A 21,865-nucleotide genomic window follows, 5' to 3' on the forward strand; every position below is an offset into this window, starting at 1 on the left:
AGAACAGAAATTTGTTATCATCTAGTATAGATTCGTCAGATTGTCTTTTCCAAAAGTTCAAAAATGGTTCAAATGGCCCTGAGCACTGTGGGACTTAACATCTAAGGTCATCGGTTCCCTATAACTTAGAACTACTTAAACCTAACTAACCTAAGAACATCACACACATCCATGCCCGAGGCAGGATTCGAACCTACGACCGTATCAGTCGCGCATTCCTGACTGAATCGCCTAGATCCGCTCGGCCACCGCGGCCGTCTTTCCGAAAGTATTTGCAACGAGTGTAGCCATGTATCGAAGTTAAACATGAACGATAAACAATTTAGAAGCTTTTGAAATGTGGGTGCTACAGAAGAATGGAAAATTGGATGTGCAGATCAAGTACCTAATGAGGAGGAAGTGAATAGAATTGAGGAGACAAAACAAAACAAAGGGATAAGTTGGTAGGACACATCCTCAGCCATCAAGGGATCATCATTTTAGTATTGGAGGCAAACGTGGGGAATAAAAATTCTAGAGGGAGACAAAGGCATGAATACAGTAAGCAGATTCAGAAAGATGTAGGTTGCAGTAGTTATTCGGTGATGGAAAGACTTGCACAGTATAGAGTAGCATGGAGAGCTGCATCAAACCAGTCTTTGGACTGAATACCACAACAACAAACAGATCTAGACTACCAAAGAGGGGGAATGTTACATTGCTACCAAACCTTCGTAAAGATTCCTACTCCACATTTTATTCAAAGTAAGTGTTAAGTCACGGATCTCCATTGATATATACAAAGCTAAGTACATAGCATCTTGTTTAATTAATGCAGTCGTAAATTTTTACTAGGGTTTCCCAATCTAGGGGTAAAGCTAAATATTCAAACTATTTATTATATGTGGATCGCCTTACTTGCATATTAAAAATTTAGGTACGAAACATATCTTACCGAGTTAACGGTGTAGGCAAAATTAACACAGACTGTTACGCCACATAATTCAACACTTGTCAGCAGGGTTATTTTTTTCTGACAGCCACTAGCTCATTTCTAGAGTTCCACAAGACTCAACATTGGGTCAACTTTTGCCTCTCTTAAATGTGAAGGAACTTCCTTTTAAATTGCACCAAGTAGAATACGTTATTTTTATAGACGATACGAATATTATAAGAAAGCCCAGCAGGACATATAGCAGCTGAAAAGTACTTTCAGGCAGTTGTGTATAACAAATTGAAAATAATTATATACTGTGTTTCCGAAAATGGTCTCCTACTTTCTTCTAAAAAAATTGCACCGTATTTTAGTCCGCACATCAAATGGTACAGGAGCGACGATAAATTTATTTACTGGGCAAAAGCTTATAAGAAAGAAAGAATAAAAAAAAAACAGCTAGAGATATTAACCAACACTCAAACATTCATTCATTCATCCCTTACGTAGTTATTATTTTGTGTGATACTCACTTAACTCTAAATTAGTAACCTCTCCCAAAATTTATGATTGCTGTTGGCACCAATTAGCACTTGTATTGTCAGTACAGGGTGTAAAACAGGACATTTTGTATTTATTTTGTATGTGACATGTCATTGTGGATCTGATAATTGTAATTAATTAGTTCATAACTATGAATTATGAGTTCCTTTGTATAAAATATGGAGTACTGAAATTTAGGATTGTTTCGTAAAAATGTAACCTTCCCCCCACCCCCCACCAGGCCCCACCCACCCTCTTATGGTTACAGCGTTAAAAGGAAAAATGAAAGTTATCATTGTGCAGAAGTGTACATCAAGAATAAAATATTATATTCATGTACGAAAACTTATGGACATAACTAAGGAGTGAGCTATTTTGGTTCAAATGGCTCTGAGCACTATGGGACTTAACATCTATGGTCATCAGTCCCCTAGAACTTAGAACTACTTAAACCTAACTAACCTAAGGACAGCACACAACACCCAGCCATCACGAGGCAGAGAAAATCCCTGACCCCGCCGGGAATCGAACCCGGGATGAGCTATTTTAACACTGTCCATAATGAAATACTCGAAGAAAAAGTGACTTCCTTTAATCTACATCAAAATTAACTGTAGCAGATGGTTGTTAACAGAGTCGTCACCAAAATCTTTGTTCAGTCATATAATAATAAATAATAAGATTTTCGTGTGGCTGAGGGACTTGGTGCAAGCCTTTATCCTGGACGCCACTTCGGCGATTTGCGTGGCTCTGAAGTACCTCAGTTATCCCACCTGGGAAAGAACAGCCACAGTTTAACGAGGATTCGAAAGTACTTGTTGTTTCTGGCGACCCCTCACCTCGTTGAGAGGTGAAAGCTAGGTTAAAACAAAGACCGAAAAATCAGTGGTCGGCGCGAGATTCGATCCCGCGACCTCTTGTTATACAGACACGCGCTTTAGGGACTAGAGTATGAGAGCTCCTGTAACCACAGAATGGCTATGAAATAGTCGGCACGCGATGTTATTGGGTGTCATCTGACATTTTGCTGGTCGTCGAGATGTCAGTAGAGTGCTAGATGTGTATAAAAATCGCTTTGTTAGCGTATGAGGTCGTTAAAAGATGACCAAAGCGATGCATAGGACACTCAGTCTCGCACATCATCCAGCTATGTATGATACTGTGTCAAAGACGTACGCTGAATGCGACCTGCCACCAGGTCAATATCCGTGGGCAACGGCGTGTAATGGCGTGGATTACTGTCCACGTCACAGATTGTGAAGGGGATAGATGGACGTTAGTGCACAAAGGGGCACACTTATTCAGTGGTGGACAACAACAACCAGTAAACGTCCGTATCATTATACATTGTTCCTCGCCTCAGAAATACATCCCGGCTCACAGAAATTAGCATGGGAGGGCAAAAACCGTTTTTTGGACGAATCAAGCAAAGAAAGGTTATTCCTGGAGTCGTTAGTGGAAACTAATCCATCGAAAGTTGTATGAGACAGTACACGCTTCTGGCAAGAGGCAAGCAGTGGGGCCATTTTCGCGTGGATAGGGTTTATAAGGGTTTAAATGGAACCCTGGTGGATCACCATCTTTAACGTTAAATCATATGCTTTGCTTTATTCACCCACAGCTCCCCACTGGCCATCTCTACCCTCAGCCACCGAATCACTTCTGAATTACGTGAGAATCGAATTACAGTCGGATGGTTTCCATCTCGGCATCTTCCACTGACATTTGTTTAATACATTTTTGAGAAGCATAGGGAAAAGTGTGCATTTAAGTACTAGTATAATGTTTCAGTAAGAATTCTCAGTAAAGGCAATACGTAGCCTCTGCCAGAGACAGCTGATTTTCGACTTCTAGAGCATAATGATAACAAGATAATATGTAAAATGTGCATGTCCCACATTCCCCGGGCTCATGACATGGGTTAAATATGAACCCAATTCAATGGGAACTTTAAATTCCAAAGACATTCGTAAAAACTAGGGCAATATTTCGTCCTACAGTCAGCGGCTACTTGTAACCACATACTCGTATTTATCCCGAAAACGGCCCACTAGCGTCCCAGCGTTCACGGGAATGTTTTTACTTCCGTTTTCGTATTCTTCATACCGTATATTACATGTAATGCAGGTACAAAAGTGAAGAACCTTCAACCAAATCGAAATAATGTTCCCATTCGCATTCTAAAATAAAGAAAAATGCGATCTGACCTTAGAGGGCTCAATTTTTCGATTTAGATTCTCATCGTAAGGAAGAGTGCTTGGTGGACACGATCTAATACATAACTCCTGAGTGCCCAGTGTCTCAGATCCGACGGCCAAAGCGGAATGTATGCCAAGCAAGCGAGAGAAAATCGTTCAAATTCACAGAATATTAAACGTTTTAAAAGTAGAAGGCTTCTTTTATGGCATGGCCCTCCCCTTAACAAAAATAGTGTAAAAAAAGGACAAAAAAATTCGTTTAATCAATACAGTAATTAACAGGGACAGTAAAACATGAAGCATAGCAAGTGCCTCAGAACCGTGTTGACTGTTACGCCAAGCATGCATCACTACGGAGTGAATTTTATTGTCCCTGTTAACAACATATCGACAAGTCGAACATCGGACTCGACTGATTCGGGAGCGTTCTATCGAATGTACAGGCAAAATTCCTATCTAAAAATCATTTTGTTTAAAATGGCAAACAAACCAACGCTTTCCGTCGACAATGGGCGTCACATGTAAGACGTAATAAGCAGTGATTGTTTGGGTCGACTCCGCCACCCAATGCAGAAACGGAATTGCAAATACCTGTCGAAAGACCAGAGAAAATGCGTCAGTGCGTGGGAGATATGTGGGAAGAGGTAATATGTGGCTGGAACCTTGGGACGTTCGTTTTTGGAATTTTAACCCTCCTCAATGCCTCTCTCACACTTGTGAAAAAAAAATCTTCAGTTGGTACATTTTTCTTTTGGTAGTTTGTTTCCTGGTTGTTTCAAACTAACGACGCCTCAAGGTTATCAGAATGTTGATATGACAATTATGAAAGTAACTGCTACGTTAAATTCTATGGAACTCGCGACCGAATCCGACTCATTTATTGTAACTCCAACCCCTCTTGGAGACTATTCGCCTACTAACGCTCTCAACAGAGCAGCTGCGCTCAACAACATGTCTCGTGACAATTACTGTTCTTCGGCATTTCCTTGACTAAAGATTTGTGTGTCAAATAAATAGGTCCAAACTATAACGACAAAGGTGGAGACCAGGCAACTCATTCATGATGTCATAGTGGAATAACTTGAAAAAGGCGAATATTGGTAAGACAACGGTTTTAGGTGACATTAGCCTGATGGTTATCACACCTAATTCATTGCTTCCGTTAAGTATCGCGGTGTTGAAATAGCTACTACGCGACGAAAGAATGACAAGTGTCATTTAAAATATCTTATAGTCACTTTCAACATTTTGGTAACCCGAGGTCGCGGAGGTTATTTTTTGCACGCACTACTATCGTCACTGCACAGCCCGTGTGATGCATATGTTATTTCACTATGCGACGCAACTACGCCATTATAGAAAAAAATTTTCGGTGCACCCGGATCATGTCAAGTAAAGCTGTAGCGTGCGCACACTGAGTTACAGCTGAAAAATAATTACGATTTTGTAACATCTTTTTGTGCGTTGTGATCAGTGCTGATAGGTGCATGTTTCGTCCCCAGTCCCCAGTCAGCCATATAAAGTTTCATTACATAATTTATGTTCAACCACGACACTACTGATGAAAAAGAATTCAATAGTAACATTTCTACTAGTGTAGTCAATAGCGGCAATATGTGTCGGGCTCGATTCCCAGTCAGCACAGAACCTTCTGGGATATTATTGCCAGTTCAGACATGCGCACATCTCGCTATTGGTGAAATGAACCACTATTTAAGGTCCAGAAAACGGCTAGAAAATGACGGTGACAGGTGCCAGACTTATTCGTCACGCACAGAACCTTCTGGGATATTATTGCCAGTTCATACATGCGCACATCTCGCTATTGGTGAAATTAACCACTATTTAAGGTCCAGAAAATGGCTAGAAAATGACGGTGACAGGTGTCAGACTTATTCGTCACACCATTTCAGTTCAGGGTAATCTCGCAACAGGTAAAAGAATTCGATATCTAAGATTTGTTGAATACATATTTAAGACATTTAGTCTTTAGGTAACAAGAACAACGACTGCCGGATAAGAATTTCGGATATCAGTCCACGAAAAAAATTTTGTCACCTAATTTCAAGTGAAATTTTCTCTTGAAATGTCATGCATTGTAATAATTTTGAGTTTACAAGAGTTAATAGCTGTGTCATCTCTATGCTTTTCTTGATATCTGCATAATCGTGGTATTAATTTGAGACTGGACTGATAGCCATAAATAACAATGTTCTCAAGTAGTCTCTTGTATAGTCAAACGACTGCACCGGAAAGGACATGCAACAAAATTGTATTAATTATATCGCATGCAAATCAGGCGGAAAGCTGGTCAGATCGGTCGGAAACTTCGGAGCATGATAGTACAGGGTGACCCAAAAGTCCGTTAACATTTCAAAATTCAATCCTTCTCCTACTACTGTACGTAGAGAGGTAAAAATTGACATACATGCTTGAAATGACATGGGGATTTATTGAAATAAAAAAAGTATACAAAATGGCCAGAAGATGGGACTTCATTTCGTCCAAAAGCAATAATTACCATAACAACTGATTTTCAGCAAAGACAGTTGGTCAACATGTCACCTGTCATTTATGAACAATACCTGTCTAGTCGTGGGGCAATGTCGTGTTCAGCACTGTACAGCATATCAGTAGCTTTGGTGAGAAATTGCCGTCGGATGTTGTTGTCTTTTGAGTATACTTAATAAGGTAGGACGATCGCGGTAGACTTGTGACATCAGATAACTCCACAACTTATGATCACACGGATTGAGGTCTACAGAGGGGTGGGGCAAGCACGACGAATTTGGCAGACCAGCACGCCATCCTCACGAAGCTCTGTGTGCAAGAGATATTTACCACGTGTAGCAATGTGGGTTGGAGCGCCATTCTGCTCAAAAGTAGTACTTCCAGCGGGTGTATATCAGCCAGGCTAAGGACGATCTGACACCGTCTCTCACTAAAGCTCATTTTATGCAGAATTTTCACCCGATGTCACTGACGTTTTGCTGTCCAGCGCCATCTGTTGGCCGGTTTTCGCACTGGCTTTTGGTTTCAATAAAACACCATCCCATTTCAAACACTTGTGGCTATTTTTACCTTTCTATCTACATTATTCCACGAATTAGTGCATTTTTAATTTTTAACGGACTTTTGGGTCACCCAGGAGATCTACGTCCACGTACAGTGTACAGTGCACAATGGAAGGTAGCTCGATAAACATTATCGATGCACTGTCCTGTTTCATCGTGTTTCTAACTGACACTTATGCACCCTAAACTCCGTTATTATGATCTCTATAGTAAATGTACACAAAAGAGTTTTGCAAGAACTATTCTGCTTTTTTCCAAAGATACCCCTTTAAGTTCGACGAGTAATTCTGTCATTCTTTCTCATGGTCTATACAGTCCCGTTACGATCCTAGCACGGCGTCTGCGAATTCTTGCGATGTCCGTTGTTATGCCTACGTCATGAGGACTCTAAATACTAGCGGCACTCCGGAACTTGTCGCACTAGTATACTGTACCCCGTTTCCTTCACAGATGCACTGTTGGTCTCCATCCCCGTCCTTCCTGAGTTTTCCCTCCGTCTCTAACGACCTCAGCATCGACATGACGTGAATGACCTTCCCTTCAGCTTAGTGATATATTGCTATATTTCAGCATTTCCTGTACTTTGTTTCATCTTTTCATGTAGCAGCAAAAATTTACTTTTATTCGACGTTGCGAACGTCACTTCTCGCGTGGCCTCGCAGCTAATCTGTCTGGAGACGTCGCTGTGGTGGGAATCGGTGCTCTCTGCGACATTCCCTCCGGCGTCCCCGAGCCGCTGGATTGGCCGTCATCTGGCCTACGGGTCGAGCCGCCGGATTGCGGCTGTGGCGCTGGCAGCTCTTCCCCCTCCCCGCCTTCCGCAGCCTTCGTTACAGCCCATTCAGGGCGTGTTTTGCTGCGGCGCGCCGGAAGAACACCCCGCGCTCCCGGAACCCCGCTTCCTCCGCGGCGGCCAGACCGTAACCAGAGGCGCAGTCGGGGGCAGCGAGGGCCCAGCGGGGTGCGTCCGCCACGTGGCGCTCCTGCGGGTATGAAGCACCGGCAGTACAGAGACGCACCATATAGCATTAGAAGTACACGTAGAGCTTCACGACTCTAACGTTTCCGCTTTTATCCAAAATAGTTCGATGCAACTGTAGTATCATCGGCAAGAAGTACAGATGCTGTTCGTTGAATGTTAAGTGGAACCTCATTCCCACGTGTAAGAAATAGAAGTGGACCCAAAATTGAACCCTGTGGGACCCCCTTTGTGATTTCTTCTCAGTCACTAAAAGTTTATACCTTTCCAACATTGTCAGACGTATTCAGCGTAACTTTTTGCATTCTGTTTCTTAAGTATAAATCAAACCAAATGTGTTTCCGCTCTTTTCGTAAAATATCTTTTTTAACTTACATGGAGATCACAGGACAATCAGATTTTTGTAATTTTTTATATTTATGGTGCCCGAAGTTTAGAATTCAAATATCAGTCCACCAAAGTACCTCAATGCATCTCTCAAACATTCTCGATAAAATCTAAATTGAAGTTTTCTGAGCATGTTTCATTACCTAAATCTAGTTTGGTTTATGGATTGGCCACATGTCTTTGTGGTAGACTTCTCGCCTGCCCTGTTTCCATGTGGGTGGCCAGGTACGATTCGGGCTGACGCAGATTTTTAAAGAAGGTGAATGTTCCACGAGAACTTGTTAAGTGTAAAATACATAAACATAAAAAATACTAATGTTTAAAGCTTTTTGTTCGAAAGTATCATTATTAACAGTCCTTTAGTAAAAGATTATAACGTAATTAAGAATTTATATATGCAGTGAAAACCGGAATTTTGTACACTATTTGTAGTTAGAAATAAGAAGATATGCATTTTTCCTAATAAATTATAGTTACATATGTGTTACTTAACATACATTTAATACTGTTTACGTTTAAGTGACTTAGTTATTGGATATGAACGGAAGAATCAGACAAAAGTAATCACTAAAATTGCCCAGATATGAGCAAGACTTGAATATTGACGGTTCCGGACAAACTTAATTATGTACATACACAGTTCTTCCATTCCGGGAATCGAGAATCTTGACCTTTTTGTCTGTTATCGAATTGACACTGGTAAGATGTTGTCTCTGGGACTCCAAGATTTTCAGAATGTTTTAATTTCAGTAATATAAATGCGACATAAAGTCATGCAGGAGGGAGGTGAGCCCTCTTATAATAATCAGTAGTTAACTGTCCAAGCTGACTGGCTCCCATTGGTGGTCAAACATTAGACAAGGAATGACTTCACTGCTCATATTTCGCGTTTCCGAATTTTTCCATCGTCAGATATCCAGGAGCGATTGCTGCACGCAGATATAACATTTCAAGTTTAGAGTGAACCAAATGACGACCCAGTCAACCTAAATGCAGAACTACTGATTGTTTTAATTTCAACTTTCCAGCCTGACGACAAGTGACAAAGGAAATATGTCTTTGTGTGATATGATTACAAATTAAGAATCTTCGGATTTTTTCCCTTTATTTGTTCTGTGAAACCTTACTTCTTGCCAAATTCCACCACTGCAAGGCCTTACTTTCTCCCAGTGTAAACAATGTTCAGATAACTTACGGGAATGCAGCCTGGTGACGTCGTCACCAACCGTCGATATTTCGGCAGGAGTGCCCCCTGCCATTTACAAGGCAAAACTGCAGCAAGTAAGCCGGCCGAAGGGGCCGTGCGGTTAAAGGCGCTGCAGTCTGGAACCGCAAGACCGCTACGGTCGCAGGTTCGTATCCTGCCTCGGGCATGGATGTTTGTGATGTCCTTAGGTTAGTTAGGTTTAACTAGTTCTAAGTTCTAGGGGACTAATGACCTCAGCAGTTGAGTCCCATAGTGCTCAGAGCCATTTTTTTTGCAGCAAGTAAGCGCTGTGCAATATGAATATTAGTCCTCGGTTTACAGAGAAACTCCATAAAGAAATCTCTCTCTCTCTCTCTCTCTCTCTCTCTCTCTCTCACACACACACAGACACACACACACAACACACACACACACACACACACCGCTCTCTCTCTCTCTCTCTCTCTCTCTCTCTCTCTCTCTCTCTCTCTCACACACACACACACACACACACTCACTCACTCATACACATTTACATTGTAAACACAAGCGCCATCAAAAACCAAAGGTGACCGACGTCAGGAGTTACCGATGGTGAAATTAATAATGAACAGGAAGCATAAACTCTGTCCCTCCGTTTTTTGACAAGTGGGGGAGCAGGATTCCATGCAGAATTTAAACAAAGAACACGATCTCTATTTAAGATTTACTTGCTAATTTAATTTCAACATCTTCTATAATAACACCATCACAATAGCTTGAAATACGTGCCAGAATCTTAGTCCTGTTCTGTTCTGTAAGTTTAGCGGTGCCAAGACAACGTAATGCAATAGCTGATTTGTTCGGCTGTTATAAGCGTATGTGCCGCTTACGCTCTGTACACTGTTCCTCCACAGTGCTTACGGTCTGACCAATATATGACATGCCACAACAGCAAGTGATACAGTAGACACCCACCTTATGCAAACCAAGATTATCCTTTACGGAACCTAAACGTACGTTGGGAAATGCCGTTCATAGGAATCGTACTCTCACTGATCTTGGCTGCAGGCTTATATTTGTCAGCATCTCGCTCAACATGAAGGGATACTTCGTACCTTGGTCCACGGGGCCAATGAGATCTCAGACCCAGAGAATTTATCAGCTGATTTAGCCAATCACGAAGTCACTTTTCGTCAAAAAGGTTATAGCGAAAGACAGATTAGACGTGCGTTGCACCGGGTGAGTGATGATAATATCGAGGTGACACCAAAGATTACGGCCTTTTAGCCTTATGCAGTGAGCATTTCGAAAAGGATTGGTCGTATTTTGCGGAAATATGATGTGAAGTGTTTTTTTCAATTACCATCAAAGATCAGAGTCCTTTTAAGTTCCGTAAAGGATGCTGCTGATTTGTGGAGGGCGGGTGTCTGCCGTATTCCCTACAGATGTGGCATGTCATATAATAGTCAGACTATCAGGACTGTGGAGGACCGGTGTACTGAGCACAAGCGGCACACTCACTAACATCCGCCGAGCAAATCCGCCATTTCAGTGTGTTGTCTTGGCACCGGTCATCTTATGGAAGAGAACAAGACTAAGATTCTCGCATGAAATTCAAGCTATAGGGATAGTGTTATTAAGGAAGATGTCGAGATTAAATTAGCAAGTTTAAATTCCGCCTGTAATCCTGCCCTCTTATTGTATGAAAATGGAGGGGCAGAGTTGATGCTACCCGTTCATTATTAACTTCAGCATCGATAACTTCTGACGTCGTTCATATTTGGTTTGTGATGGAGCTAGTGTTTACAATGTGCGTACGTGTGTGTGTGTGTGTGTGTGTGTGTGTGTGTGTGTGTGTGTGTGTGTGTGTGCGTGCATGCACAGTGCTTGCTTACTGCAGTTTTTCCTTGAAAATAGCAGGGTATGCTCCTTTAGAAATATCGGCGATTGTCGACGACTTCACCCGTCTGCATTCCCGTAAGCTGTTTATCATTGTATATCAACGGTAAGTACCCTATAGGTTTTGATGACTGAGTAACCGAGAATCAACAAATGTGACACAAATGGTTGTATCTTTTAACTGCATTGACTCAGAAGCTAATGTTTATTATTCCGCCAAGGTACTGTATACTCCAGTATGTGATACAAATTTCGTATCCTTTTGTATACCTGTTCCTGAGAGAAACGAATTCAAAAGTCGGACAGGCAGACAGATAGCCAGATGGCCAACAACGTGATCCTATAGCGGTTCCGTTTTTACCGATTGAGTTACGGATCACAGAAAATACTCGAACCAGCGATTACCATCCTTGAGCGCTACCGATCTTTTTTCATCTTTATTTATTTTGCACTTCAAGTGACTTTCGCAGAACCTGCACCCACACAATGTGATCAAAAGTATCTGGACACCTGGCTGAAAATTACTTACAACTTTGTGGCGCCCTCCATCGGTATTGCTGGAATTCAGTATGTGTTGGCCCACTCTTAGCCTTGATGACAGCTTCCGCTCTCGCAGGCATACGTGCAGTCATGTGCTGGAAGGTTTCTTGGGGAATGGCAGCCCGTTCTTCACGGAGTGCTGCACTGAGGAGAGATATCGATGTCGGTCGGTGAGGCCTGGCACGAAGTCGCCGTTCCAAAACATCCGAAAGGCGTTCTACAGGATTCAGGTCAGGATTCTGTGCAGGCCAGTCCATTACAGGGATGTTATTGTCGTTTAACCACTCCGACATAGGTCGTGCATTATGAACAAGTGCTCGGTCGTGTTGAAAGATGCAACCGCTATCCCCGAATTGCTCTTCAACAGTGGGAAGCAAGAAGATGCTTAAAACATTAATGTAGGCCTCTGTTGTGATAGAGTCACGCAAAACAACAAGGATTGCAAGCCCCCTCAATGAAAAACACTACCACAGCATAACATAACCGCCTCCGAAATTTACTGTTGGCACTACACACGATGGCAGATGACGTTCACCGGGCATTCGCCATATCCACACCCTGCCTTGGGAATGCCACATTGTGTAACGTCATTCGTCACTCCACGCAACGTTTTTCCACTGTTCAATCGTCCAATGTTTACGTTTCTTACACCAAGCGAGGCGTCGTTTGGCGTTTACCGGCGTGATGTGTGGCTTATGATGAGCCGCTCGACCATGGGATCCAAGGTTTCTCACCTCCCACCTAACTGTCATAGTACTTGCAGTGGATCCTGATGCTGTTTGGAACTTCTGTGTGATGGTCTGGATAGTTGTCTGCCTATCACACATAACGACCGTCTTCAACTGTCGGAGGTCTCTGTCAGTCAGCAGATGAGAGCGGCCTGTACGCTTTTGTGCTGTACATGTCCCTTCACGTTTCCACTTCACTGCCACGTTGGAAACAGTGGACCTAGGGATGTTTAGAAGTGTGGAACTCTCACGTACAGGCGTGTAACACAAGTGACACCCAATCACCTGACCTCGTTCGAAGTCCGTGATTTCCGCGGAGCGTCCCATTCTGCTCTCTCACGATATCTAATTACAACTGAGGTCGCTGATATGGAATACCTGGCAGTAGGTGGCAGCAGAATGCACCCAATATTAAAAACGTATGTTTTGGGGGTGTCCGGATACTTTTGGTCACATAGTGTATGTTTAAAATTTGCATCTGCCAGGAATTGCACCTGGGGTGTCCACATGGTAAGCGAGCATTCTACCGCGGAACCACACGACCCATAAAAAAAATCCTCCTGGCTTTAAGGAATTGAAGATGTTTGGAATATTTCAAAATCTTTTTTTTTCGAGAATTTTTGAAAGTTGCATCGTCTTGCTTTGGGGATTCATATTTGAGTTGTGAGCTTCACGTACCATAAATATAAAAACTGTAAAAAATGCGACTGCCATGAGATCTGCTTGTTGAATTAGAATACGTATATGATGCAATTCGACTACTTCATCGTCAGATCTTTCATGAAATGGAGACAAAAGTACATTAGGAGAAAAACGTCTCCGTCTTGTTAGACACCATTTTTCCCTACCAACGGAACATTACATAGAGACATAAAAAGGTGCTCAAAAATATTGTTTCCAGAAACAGGCAACGGAAATTGAAACACACCATGAAATACCAGTCCGATATTTATGAAATTTCGTAGATGTGTTAGCCACATAACGGATATTAAATTATTAAATTACCATTCCATCATCATAATATGTATGGGGTTCGACTCCACGGGCACAAATACAATTTTGAGTTCAGTGTGCAATAGAAGCGAACTGCCTCCGAATGGCATCTTGAGGAATCTATTGTCATGCATGAAACACCTTCGGTAGCAGTTCATAATAATTTCTGGCTAGAGGCAAGAAGGAAAGTGTAGGTCTATCGCATCCCAGATATGCCCTGTAGATGACAAATTAAGAGAGGAGACATGCCAGCAAGGGGACTGTACATCCTGAAGACGATTGTAAAGTGAACTGCAGTGTGGGGTTTAGAATTATCCTGTTGGAATATACTATTTGGCTCCATAGTAATGAAGGGTATGACGACAGGGTTTACCATTCTTGCGAAATAATGGCGAGAATTCAGTCTCCTTTCAACAGTTATCAAATGAATCCTATTATCAGATCCAATAGATACCCTCCATGATTCTAAACGATGGAGAAGCTTGGCTCTAGGGAATTTCTGCTTCCTAATGCCTTACACCAGATTGTCTGCTCATCCGATTGCGTCGATTGAGAGCCACAAACAGAAGTGACCTCTACGCTGAACACGAAAGGGTACCACACATTGTCCCAGTTGGTTCTACACCAACCAGGTCTTTGTCGTCTGTGGAATGCTACCACAGATGAACGCCATGTGGCAACTAGAAATGGCTAACCAGGTTCGAGTGATCTGTATTCGACAGCTCACATTGACACGTTTCCTGATAATTCTATACTGATTTCGGTGATTGTCTTATTTCTCTTCGTCAGATCGAGTCGAACAGTCTTCTTCTCGTGACGCAGTCCTATCTGGAGGACCAATGCGTACTCTCTTTCCCACAGTATTGTCCTGAGTGCATCACTCGTGGTACAGTCAATGCAGTGTAGCCAACTGTCCATGTGATCTGTCGGTATGCTGCTCCCATGTCCCCATATCAAAGACTCGGCGTTTTTAAAAGTCTGAAAGATGGGAAAAAGCTGTACGAGCAGGTCCTCTGGACATACTGTGTTGCAGTATTCGCCCCAGAACTTCCAGTAAAGCTAATTATACCCAATATCTATCATGTCGTTCTTCATCTTTAGGAATGGAATACCAGTACGGTAGCGATCGATTAAAATGATCTTGGTGGGAAAACTTCCATGTACCACAGTGTACACATACGCCTGTTGCAAGCCAGAAGTAGGCTACGCCTGACAGAGCGGCAACCTGGCAGACACAGAGACATCGCACACATGCATATTTCCTAGGCGTCGTCTCTCTGAAGTTCGGCCGCTGGCTAGTGTCATACCACAACCAAAACCAGAGGTATTCCTCGCTTGGGATCTAATCTACCTACCTCCGAAGAGACACGTGCGCGGAAATAGATCTACAAGCATAACTCTGCGCACCGGATATTTATACCTGCGCACCTCAACTCTCCGCAGTGCTCCGCGACGCTCTGGGACAACTCATAAGCCTCCAGAGGCCGGTTGGAGCCACGCCACGGGACTTGGGACCTCACCAACTTCGCCTGCGGCAGCCGAGTACACTCTCCTTCCTTCCAGTGGGAAACTTCGTTGGCCTAGTCTCTATATCCCGTCATCTTAATTCACTTCGTTGTTTCCAGGTGAACACCTTACAGAAGACTCAGAGAGTTTGTTATATGTAAGAAGAAATGATTTGTGTAAATGTCCTGTTATATTGTAATAAGCTGTTATCCTGTGTATTTGGAACGTGTTGTCTTTTAGGCATCTCGCCACGTGAGAAATAGTAGTATCTCACGCGAACTTTTTACTTCCTTGTGCGAACGCAAATGCCAAACCAGTTCACGCTTTTAGGAGCCACCGTTGATCCAGATGACGCCGCACTCACAGTGTGTCAGTTGCCGAAATACGTATAATACATACAAATGATATTTGTATTAATTAATGCAGAGAACTATATGTTTTTATAAAAGTATATTCATGAAAATATATAACTATAAACGGAAGACGATGTGATCCCCAATAGCTTTTACTATAGACAAAATAGTCCTTTTGTAACAAGCAACACACTGATGGACCAAATCATTAAAATCACCTGGTTGTAACGCAGTGTTCCATCTTTGGAACGCAATACAGCAGCGATTCTGTGTGGCATAGATTCGAGAATTCCTTAATAGTTTTCCGGAGGTATGTGGCACCGGATGTCTAGGCACAGGACACACAAATCCTTCCAATTAAGTGGCGGTAGTGTGTGGACGTAAAGATGGCGCCGATAGAGTTAGAGATTTGTTCCATCTGGTTCCTATAAGACGAATTTGGTGACCAAGACAACAAAGTGCCGATACATCTCTCGCGGCCTACCGACCTGGTCCGCGCAGTTTGGCCTGCTGTTTCTCTTCAGCCCAAGTAATGTAGATTATGACTAGTTACTACGGTGCTACAGGTTTATACTTGACATGGCCAAACTGGCTTGCTGTTTCTCTTCAGCCCAAGTAATGTAGATTATGACTAGTTACTACGGTGCTACTGGTTTTACTTGACATGGCCAAACTGGCTTGCTGTTTCTCTTCAGCCCAAGTAATGTAGATTATGACTAGTTACTGCGGTGCTACTGTTTTATACTTGACATGGCCAAACTTTGGCATGCAGTAGTTTAGTGTCACTCGCTTCTGAAGAAGGCCAAATTATTGTGGCTGAAACCTGAGTAAAGACTGGTTTCTATTTGCTACTGTGGCTAACGTGTTACATATTCAGTTATCACAGTTCCTGACACGACTGCACAATGTTGGAAGTTCTTAACGTGAGTTCACTGTTCAGCTACTCAAATCACTGAAAAATTAATCTGGCCTTGTGACACGGACAATTATACTAATGAAAGATGAATCGTCGTCCGGGAGCACATCAAACTATTGTGAAACTGGTCCACAATAAAATTAGTTAATACGTTACATGCTCCACAGCTCATTTAAACGATTCTTTTACAGAATATGTGAATCAAGTCGGTTTACAAGACATGTGAACACGATTAGTTTCAACATTAATGAAGACATTTTTTTTTCTTCCTTCTCATGTTAGTGCACTTAGAAACAAGTTTACCTCCGAGGATGTCTCCCGCAGTCGGAGACGAAACGTCAGGAGAGAGTTTTATACTTCGACCACGGCCTATCAGCCCGGAAGTTTTAAGTGTGGACATCATTGTTTTCTCAAATTGCGGAGGATTATTTATGACCAATGTGTATTGCGACGGCGCAGCTAAAACACCGAACTCCTTGAAGAGGTACTTACGTAATTACCGCAGGTGACCACCACATATTATTCATATTGCTCGCTTTTGTGCTATCAGTACTTTCTTTATATTTAATGAGCTACCCTAAACGTTATTCCATAAGACATTATTGAGTGGCAATGTGTAAAATATGTCAGAAGGTTATTTCGTTTGTTTCCAAGGCTAGCAATTATACGAAGAGCAAAAGTATCTGAACTTATTTGGCTGAGGAGCCCAGTTGGTTGGTTGGTTTGGGGAAGGAGACCAGACAGCGAGGTCATCGGTCTCATCGGATTAGGGAAGGAAGTCGGCCGTGCCCTTTGAAAGGAACCATCCCGGCATTTGCCTGGAGCGATTTAGGGAAATCACGGAAAACCTAAATCAGGATGGCCGGACGCGGGATTGAACCGTCGTCCTCCCGAATGCGAGTCCAGTGTTTAACCACTGCGCCACCTCGCTCGGTGAGGAGCCCAGTAATATGCTGCTTCCATTTCATTTCTCATCATTATGTAAGCCCAAAAAAGTTGGAACGTTCTGTCTTGTTTACTGACTCCTGTGCATGTGGTACAAAACTTTTTCGTATGACTATCGTGCAGAAGTGATTGTAGTGTGCGCAGATTTTTTTCCAAAATTAATGCTCTCAGAGAAACATTTAACAATTCTTTGGAAAATTTCAAAAACAGTCTCTTCTGTGGCTTTCTCTCTAATCGGATTTATTATAACACTAGTATCGTCTGTAAAAGGTACCAATTCTGCTTATTGAATGCTAAGTGAAATGTCATTCACATATGTAAGGAATAGCAGTTGATTCAAAATTGATCCCTGTGGGACCCCCCTTCTGTTTCCTCCGCAATTACTAAAATTTTATACCCTTTCAACATTGTCTGAATTATCCAGCACTACTTATTGTACTCTGTTTGTTTGGTATGATCCAAAGCAGCTGTGTATAAAGCCATCATTTCCATAAATCTTCAGTTTTTCTAAGAGTGAAACATGACCTACACATTGAAACACTTTCGTAAGCACATAAAAATACGAACTGGTGATACTTTAAAACATAAAGTTTGTAATATTTAGAGCGTGAATGTATAAACAGCATTCTCATTGGAGCAGCCCTTTCTGCAAATGCAAACTCTGGTGTGCTAGGTAAATTTTCTGTTTAAATATAGAACCACTCTTGAGTACATTACGTGTTAGAATATTTTAGAAAAGATGTCGTTAAGGAAACAGGACGCCAATTATTTAATTCGCTCTTATAATATTTCTTATGAAGATATTTAACAATTTTATGTTCTAATCTGACTAGAAAAACTCCCTGCACCAGGCATGTATTAGATTGGCGCTACTTTTTAAGTTGGCAGATCTTTTCGAAATTCTGTTTTAAATTCCATAAACAGCAGATTAACTTTTTTTCTAGTGTTTTTTATAATTCTTAGTCCACAGCGGTCATAGTGCCTTCGCTTACTACTACATGTACCATGGAAGTACAGGCTAATTTCCCCATCAGCGCCATACTGATGCCACAGGCTTGCGTCCGTGATACTGTGCGTGTTTCGCCTGGGTGACAGCGTATCCGGACAGGACCATCGTGTTGGTGTAGCAAGAAATGTGATTTATCCGACTAGGCCATACGTTGCCATTGATTCACGGTCCAATCTCGATGATCGCGTGACCAAGGGAATCCTAATGGACGATGTTGAGTCAACGTGAAAACACGTAAGGGTCGTCGTCGTCTACGGATCCCCATGTACAACTGACAGTACGCTTAGAAACGACTGTGCCTGCACAAGTGTTGTAATCTGTCACCACATCTGCCGCAAATAGCCCCTCTATCCTGATTTGCATAGTTGGCAAGCTTCACACTTCCACCTTCTGTGCTGAAGCTCGGATGTCCAACAACGTGTCTCCTATTCATAGTTTCAAGCACTATCTTAGATTCTCACGAGAGTAGCATCCGAATAGGCGTCGTGCCATAACCGTAGGCCCTTTGTGTCAGTGGATTTTTCCATTTGTTGCTCGTATCGCCCCTAGATTTACTCCTATTCGTCTCAGCTCCACTTACGCAGGGTGATTCTTAGTAACGATTAAAAACCCTGGTAGCTACGGGGCTGAAGTTGAGACAAGTAATTTAATATGACACACAAGGAAACGCAAAGGATGATAAATGTTGAACATATGCCACCAAATGACGCACCCCGCCACATGTGCAGCTGTTGGGCTTGGGCGTGAAGGGGTGATTGAGCGGTGCAGTATTGGTATTCGAGCAAACGGTGAAAATATGGAACACCTTTTGTAAATGTGTTGTGTTGTAAACGTATAAGTTGCAAAATTATAGTCCTCGCTCTAATCAAATAAAAGCTGTCCTTATTTTCTGTTTCTTTTTTTTTGTTTCCTTTTTTTACTGGCAATTTTTAATAAAAAATACGTAGCTAATTTTCTGGTAACGACGCAGTTCCAAAGCTGATATTCATTTACTTGTGACGCAATATGGTAGTTTTTTGTTGTACCGTACTTTGTAATAAACCAGCGGAGACCGCGAGACCGGCAAATAAAGTAATAAATCTTACCACAGTGTAAACACATAATTGCATAACGCAGTGACAGAAATACTGCGTGCCAGTCGCAACATTCGAACCCTGAATCCCACGCAGGTGAGCCCAGAGCCAGACCGACTCGAATACTTTACTTGCGTTGGGATGACCAGGTGCGACAGACCGATAGGCTTAACCGTTACAGGTACGCCGAGGTACCTCTGGTGGTGACGTCACTTTCTCAGCATTTGTCATTCACTTTTCGACTCAATGTTCTCATATCTTACACTAAATTAAATGTGTCTGTGCCGTCTACGTCGCTACGGAGATTTTCAACCGTTAATAAGAATCACCCTGCATGCTTTTCCACATCACTTGCCCGCAACGGCACCACTGTCAACCATTCTCACGGTTGGTAGTGGCCATAATGTTTTGTCTCATGAATGTGTGTGTGTGTGTGTGTGTGTGTGTGTGTGTGTGTGTGTGTGTGTGTGTGTGTGTGTGCTTGTGCGTGACAAGTACCGCACTAAATGTTAAGTGGAATGATAACCTATTAAAAGTCCGAAGTAAGTTGTGTAATAAGATGTTGCTTTTATTCTAAGAATAACCAAAACACTGTCAAGTTGAAATAAATTCACTGTTATTCAATACATATTTAACTTATAAACATAGTAAGAAAAGAAAAATATGTTGTAGGCCACTGAAGGCTTTCCGAAAAAAAAGAATCCGAACGTATCGTGTAACCAAACAGTTGTCATTCAGTCGTAAAGCCTAAGAAGACACCAATTAGGAGTAAGTACATTAGTTGAGACAAAAGAGGAAGGATTAAAAAATGTTATATGATGAAATTGCCTTCCATTTACAGTTGTATATTTTAATTAGCAACAACATTTCACTGTGTTAATTAATACAAGCTTCGTTTGACTACGTGGTATGCATAAAATAAAGGAAATTCGTAAATGTGCAGAAAACAGAATTTGTATTCAGTCTAAAGACGTCGCGACATTCACGACAAAGGGCATAGCTCATTTACACACCGCTGTGTTCAGAGCGCAGCTGCGTACAAAACTCTCCTACGTTTAACAAGGCGTACAATGGGCTCTCGTTTTAACAGAGCATCCGTACACGCGCGGGTTGTCGTTGGAAAGTCCGTCACGTCTTCCGAATGTCCTCTGTAAACCACACACCTTCATTCAGCTGAAGATGTTCCTTCGCTGTAATGGAGGCGCTTCGCCGTGGTCTCGTACAGAAGTGGTGCTGTAATTGTGATAATCGGAGGAACTCCTTAACTATTTTGCAGTAATTAGCACAAAGCTGTACTTTTTCTAGGGATATATTTTATTAATTCCTGTGGTCTCTGATCGCAGCACAGTCGGCACTACAATCGGTGTGTTGCGCAACGTGTCGTTTACTATTAAAATTCATAAATCACTCTCATATTAAATCCGTAATTAGCTCTGACTTACGTACGCGGCTGCATAGATCACCATCCCCCGCTTAATTATTTTCAATGCAATGGTTAATATATCTTAGCAAACAATTGACCAGAACCGACCCCACCGTCCACTGAGGGCCTCGGTCCAAGACTGACGCTGCTATCAATGACCTCGCAGTTTGTGACACAAGGGAGCTTCTGGCTCGAGCGTTTTAGCCAATTACATCAAAGGCAATTGTATATACTCAAGACTTGCTTGGCCAAGGCAAGCGAGGACGTTTTTCCCAGCTGAGTGACGCCGCGAGCCACATCATTGAAATGCCAAGCTGGAGCTTCCAGGTTTCCTTCTGCCCAAACTGTAGGTTTTGTGATATACTGCACCATATTATGAATATTCGATACTCATTTTAACGTTAATAATACATGCAGACTAGGAAGAAGAATGGGTATTTCTAAAAAGGAAAGTCACGGATTTGGGCAGCCAGACATAGGTACTCATACAAGAAACTGACTCCGAAGAAACCTTGGATACCATACGAAGTACATCAATTTAGCAACAAATTGAGGAACTGCAAAAATTTTCAGGGAAGATAGGATTACTGCAATATGAATCACTTATAAATGAAATAAATTCGGAAATTGGTGGTAAGTTAATATGGGACCATACTGGTAAGGTCATCGGTCCCTATGCTTACACACTACTTAATCTAACGTAAACTAACTTTCGCTAAGGACAACACACACACACCCATGCCCGAGGGAGGACTCGAACCTCCAACGGGGGGAGCCGCGCGAACCGTGGCAAGTCGCGTAGACCGCGTGGCTACCCCGCGCGGGCAAACGAAATAAATAGGAGGTGCCCGGCAGCCAAGGCGAAATGGCTCCAGGATACATGTGACGAAATCGGAAAGTAAATGATCGTCGGAATAATTCACTCAGCTTATAGAAAATTCAATACAACTTTAACTAAGCGAAAAGTGTGATAGCACTAAGGGTGACAGGAGTTCCATTGCTACACGCACAGGAAAGAGTAGATAGGTCGAAAGAGACACTGAAGGCCTCTAGGGGAATAAAGACTTGTCTGATGACGTGATAGAAGAAGAAACTGGAGCAGTTAATAAAGACGTAGCTGATACAGTATTAGAGTCAGAATTTAAAAGAGCTCTGGAGGACTTGAGATGAAATAAAGCTGAAGGGATAGATAAAATTCCATCGGAACTTCCAAGGTCA

Source organism: Schistocerca nitens, chromosome 1, assembly GCF_023898315.1.
Source record: "Schistocerca nitens isolate TAMUIC-IGC-003100 chromosome 1, iqSchNite1.1, whole genome shotgun sequence".
NCBI classification, from domain to species: Eukaryota; Metazoa; Arthropoda; class Insecta; order Orthoptera; family Acrididae; genus Schistocerca; species Schistocerca nitens.